The sequence below is a fragment of the Oncorhynchus keta genome, chromosome 37, assembly GCF_023373465.1.
Source record: "Oncorhynchus keta strain PuntledgeMale-10-30-2019 chromosome 37, Oket_V2, whole genome shotgun sequence".
Taxonomy (NCBI): domain Eukaryota; kingdom Metazoa; phylum Chordata; class Actinopteri; order Salmoniformes; family Salmonidae; genus Oncorhynchus; species Oncorhynchus keta.
In genome coordinates, this window is record NC_068457.1 from 17,603,392 (window position 1) to 17,609,391 (window position 6,000).

Consider the following 6,000-nt stretch of genomic DNA (forward strand, 5'->3'; position numbering starts at 1 on the left):
AGTTGGAAAACAAACTCCATAGGGATATACTACAAGCAGAGTCAATGAGTTAGCCAGCTAATTTGCCTAAATATCCTGAGGTTTATTTTTTTTATTTTTTTTATTTGAAAGAAAAGGTTAGAAATGGGAATGGTGCCTTCAGAAAATATTCATACACCTAGACTTATTCCACTTTGTTACAGCCTGGATTCAATAGTTTCTCACCCATCTACACACACACCTTTGTGACTAAAAGCATGCTTTTAGAAATGTTTGCAAATGTATTGAAAAATGAAGTACAGAAATATCTAAATTACATAAGTATTCACACACCTAAGTCACGTCTTTATTAGAAGCAAGCACCTTTGGTGGCGATTACATCTCTGAGTCCTCTTGGGTATGTCTATCAACATTTACATTTAAGTCATTTAGCAGACGCTCTTATCCAGAGCGACTTACAAATTGGTGCATTCACCTTATGACATCCAGTGGAACAGCCACTTTACAATATCAACTTTGCACATCTGGATTTGGGGATTTTCTCAAGTTCTGTTAAGTTCGATGGGGCACGATGGTGAACAGCAATCAAGTCTTTCCACAGACTGAAGCCATTCCAGCATTGCTTTGGGTCATTGTCCTGTTAACGTGTATCTTCACCCCCAGTCTGTCATTTGCACTCTGAAACAGGTTATCAAGGATTTGCCTGTATTTGGCTCCATTTATTGTTCTCTCTCTCTCCTTACCAGTCTCCCAATCCCTCCCTCTGAAAAACATCCCAATAGCCTGATGCTGCCACCACCATGCTTCACAGTAGGGATGGTGTTAGATGGGTAATGAACTGAGCCTGGTTTTCTCCAGACATAACATTTTGCATTCAGGCCAAATAGTTACATTTATGTCTCATCACACCACAGAATCGTTTGGCTTATGATGGGTCTTTCACGTGCCTTTCTGTAAACTCGTGCATTTTTCACAGGAGTGGCTTCCATCTGGCCACTCTCCCATGAAGGCCAGATGTGTAAAGTGCTGCAGAGACTGTTGTCCTTCTGACAGGTTCTCCCATCTCAGCCAAGGGACTCTGTAGTTCTGTCAGAGTGGTCATTGGGACAGCCAGCTCTAAGCAGAGTCTGGGTAGTTCCATATTTTTTCAATTTCCACTCTGACATGCGCTGTCACATGTGGGACCTTAATATAGACAGGTGTGTCTCTTTCTAACTCATGCCCCAAAAAATGAATTGGCCACAGGTGGACTAAGTTGTAGCAACATCGCAAGGATGCTCGAAGGAAATTGGATGCACCTGAGGGGTGTGAATACTTATGTAAATTAGATGTATTTTATTTTAATAAATTTGGGAAAAGCTCAAAAAATATGTTTTCCCTTTGTCGTTATGAGGTACTGTGGGTAAGATGGGTGAGAGAAAAAAATATATTTTGAATTCAGGCTGAAACAATATGGAATAAGTCAAGGTGTATGAATAGTTTCTGAAGGCACTAGAATTGACTCCACAACCAAAAACACAGTGCCTTGCAAAAGTATTCTCACTCCTTGGATTGTTTTTGACATTGTGTTACAACGTGGGATTAAGATGTCATTTTTTTGTCAAGTCTACATAAGACTGTCAAAGTGGATAAATTATTAACTGAAATAGTGCTTTCATAAGTATTCAGCCCCTTTGTTTAGGCAAGCATAAATTAGTCCAGGAGTCAAATTTGGCTTAACAAATCAGTTACATGGACTCACTGTGTTAAATAAGGGGTTGTCATGATTTTTGAATGACTAACCCTTCCTCTGTAAGGTCCCGTAGTCAAGTTTTGAATTTCAAGCAAAGATTAAACTACAAAAGACCAGGGAGCTTTGAAAGCCTCAAGAAGGGCAGTGGTTGACAATGTATTAAACCAGCCAGACACAAAGATGCAGGACAGGAATGAAACTGCTGAGGGATGTTACCATGAGGCCATTGGTGATTTTAAAACCGCTTCAATGGCTGTGCTGGGAGAAAAACATTGAGTGAAAAGAACAAACATACAGAATAAAAATGCATGCGATCTTGTATGCAACAAGGCACGAATGTAATACAAAGAAACACAGAAAGGCCTAAATGTAAAGCCAGCACAACACTGAGTAACCGCCTCCTTACTTTCAAGCATGGTGGTGGCTGCATCATGGTATCGGTATGGTTGTCATTGGAAAATACTGTGGAGTTTTTCAGGATAAAAAGAAACGGGATGGAGCTAAGCACAGGCAAAATCCTAGAGGAAAACCTGGTTCACAGCGGAGAATGGGAGAGGAATTCAGCAGGACAATAACCTACCACAAATGGCCGAATCCTCACTGGAGTTGCTTACCAAAAAGACTAATGTTCCTGAGTGGCCGAGTTAGTTGACTTAAATCACCTTGATAATTGCTGTCATAGCAATGATCCCCAACATCTTGACCGAGCATGCAGAATTTTAAAGAGAATATTAGGCAAATATTGCACAAGTCAGGTGAGTAAAGCTCTTAGACTTATCCAAGAAGACCACTGCCAAAGGTGCTGTAACATGTATTGACTCAGGGAGCTGAATACTTATGTAATAACTATTTGTCACTACATTTTTATGAATCTTTAAAAATATATATCTTCCACTTTGACAAAGTATTGTGTAGATTGTTGACAAAAAAAATTACAAATCAATTTGAACAATTACATGCGAAGAAATGCATGGGTTCATTACTTCTGTAAATTCATTTAAGCTTTCTTAATAAACCAGAAAATCAGAAATTCTTTCTGGTTGTTCATCAAAGTTACCTGGCTAACTCATCGACACCCACAGGCAAGCAAATGCAGACACACAAATAGAAAAACCACCAGAAACAGTCTCCATTGAGTCATTTATTTGTAAGGCACCATAGACATTTCCTTACTGCCGAGCGCTTTCAGTCATGTTGTGTAGTCAATGTTTGTTTGGTTGGTTTACATTAGACGTGACATTTCCCGGCCACGTCTTTTAAATGAAGCTATAAGTATTGGTTTTTCATAACACAAATGACAAACATTATCGCCAAGTACACACCTATGAAGTTTCACATACAATGACAAAAATGAAGAGTTTTAAAAATTACATTTACAAAGCTCAACAAGGAGGCGACATTTCCTCAGCATTGTCAAGGGGGCAGGAAAGAAGGGGGGGTATTGGGTAGTACCTCTTTCCATAGCACATCACATAATACACACGCTGCACTGACACGTCGTCTTCCATCACACGCATACACACTAAAAGCAGCTTTGAAACATACAAAAATGCTTAAAAAAGTACATGTATAATTGATATATAAATGGGCCCTTCACAACAGAAACACAAACCATTCATGTCCAAGTTTCTCTACATTCAATCAAACCTGCCATAGCAAAGTTTACAGTTACAGCCCAAAAACGCTCTTCTCATTCTGAACATTTAGACATCTACCTGTGAGGGGAGTCTACCTGGCAGCAGTAGTAGGTTTTTAGGGTCCTGTGATTTTAATTAACCCATTGGGGGGAGGATAAAGTCTGTGTAAATACTGTAATGGGGGTTTGATTGAATACAGCCCTGGGTCTGGTTTGGCTTTGCTGCCACCTACTGTCCTGTAGAAGAACTAAACCTTATCGCCTCTTATGCATCTGCGGGTAGGTTATAGGTTAGTGCGCTACAGCTGTGTTCTAGTTCCAAGTGCTATGCTAACCAACAGAACGACATATGCAAATGTATTCCTCTCCCTTTCCACCAATAGAATCTGATCTGAATGAGAACATGATTGATGTGAAGATTTGTTCCCGTTAAAATGTAGGCCCCATCCAGAATCAACACTTACCCCTTAGACACTTCCTCTGTCTAGGGGGAAGTGCCTAGGGGCTAGGGGTTGATTTGGGACTGGACCATAGACTTGGTCAGTTAAGAGAGTGGACAGACAGGGGCGGGAGGGAGAATAGAAAAAGGTGGTTGATAAAAATAAAACGTAAGTTTGCACACACACACACACACACACACACACCCACCCTAGCTCCTGACTTTTACACTCGACTGTCTTATTCAAGTGGCCCTTTCAGAACACTGTCTGTGAGATCAGTGAGCAGAGTTAGCAGTAACTCTGCAGCCAATCAGCAGAGACCTACAGGAGGAAGTCGTCCCTAGACACTGATCAAAGGTCAGTAATGTTTTGATTGTTTAAATCTGAGCTTAAGAGCAACTTCTACTAGGAGAAGAGGAACAGAGGTCAGGGGTTAAAGGGTTAGAGCTGAGATGGGACCAAGTCACAATTTTGCAAGTCTCAAGTTTAAGCTTTGAGTCAAGTCCCAAGAAATAACGGGCAAGTCCCAAGTCAAGTCTCACAGCTCAGGTCGAGTCAAGTCACAAGTCCCTAATTTTGGGTTTCGGGTCCTCAAGTCAAAGGCTAAGTGTTTTTTTTGCCAATTTCATTGCAATGATTTTGGACCAACGTGTTTTACAAACTGACTAACAGCAGTTTCCTCTACAGACACAACAATTGCACAATACAACTCACAGGGCTTGCTTTATGCAGGTTTGCATCGTGTAGGTCTCTGCAACTTTAATTCCAAAAGTAACTCACACAGTCCATGTAAATAAGTCATGTTTGATTCATTTCAGTTAATAGTTTTGAATTGAAAAGGTCAAGGCAGCCTAGCCAGTCCAAGTTTGAATTCAACTTACACCAAATTTAATCAGTCACATTTTCTCCTAACACAAATAAATGGTCTATAAAATAGGCTACATAACATTACCACCTGGTTGATCAGACTGGGAAGTCATCTCGTTTTCCTCCCATACAGTTTAGGTGTAGGTTGCTGAAACATTTCTGTTAAGAGTTCTTGCTTTTGTTTGTTGGGAATGATATGTTATCACGTTTGCTAAATAAATACCGCAGGACAGTGGAGAGTGGTGCGCTTTGCTAGATGACGTGCTTTGTGATTTCCGTGAATATGATTGGTGAAGACAGAACAAAAGTTTAAAAACCTGCAGCACTCAGATATGAAGGACAGAGAGGCCTACCTTGTGAGCAAGATGACAAACCAAGTCTCGACTCACATAGCTTGTCCAAGTAAAGTCACCAGTCATAAATGCTCAAGTCAATGTCGATTGGCAAGTGTTTGTTTCTTTTTGCCAAGTTAAGTATCAAGTCATGAAATGTCCAAGTCACGTGACTCGAGTCCACATCTCTGGGTTAGAGGTCAGGGTAGTATCTGTTGGCAATGGGTTGTCAGCGGCAATAGTGAACAGAGGAGAGGAAAGGAAAAGAGGAAGGAGTCAGACAGAGGAGACCTGTCCAACAGGCTTGGTGACAAACTGATTTGATGATAATAGAAGATGAAAAAGAAGGATAAGAAAGCGATGGAGTGGAGGCCCAGAGAGTTACTGAGATGAACCACAGTGTGACACCTACTGTATGAACACTCAACTCACCACCCCCCTCCCCTTAGCCCTCCCACAGTAGATCCACGCCTGGTTGTCCATCAGTCCAACTTGTCTCACCCCTCTCTCCACTCCTTCCCATTCACGCTCCACCATCAGTCGGACTTGTCTCCGTCCTCTTCCCTCTGTTCTCTCTCTGCTGCGTCTCTGGCCTTGTCTTCTTTAGCCAGCTGGGCCTGAGCCTGGTGGGGAGGAGACCAGAGAACAAAACACAAGGAGTGGAAGAGAGCCGTGAACAATCATTTGTGTGTGTTACCTGCTAGGGGTGTGTGTGTGTGTGTGTGTGGGGGGGTGTTACCTGTAGAGGGGGTGTTGAATGTCAGGGTCAGGGCTCTACGCTGGCATTTTATACAAGGAAAACATGTGCGCCTAAATAGAAAAATGTAGGTGCATACACACAAATGCAGGCGCACATTGAAAAGTAGTCTGAGGTAGTGTTTTAATTGTCTCTAGGGCTGGCACAATGATCTGTTAACAGTGTCTGTTTCACAATTTTTCAACATCTCCAGCACTACATGTGAAAACAGTGAATTTCTATGTTTTGTAGTTAAAAAGACAGGAAGATAAGTGTTT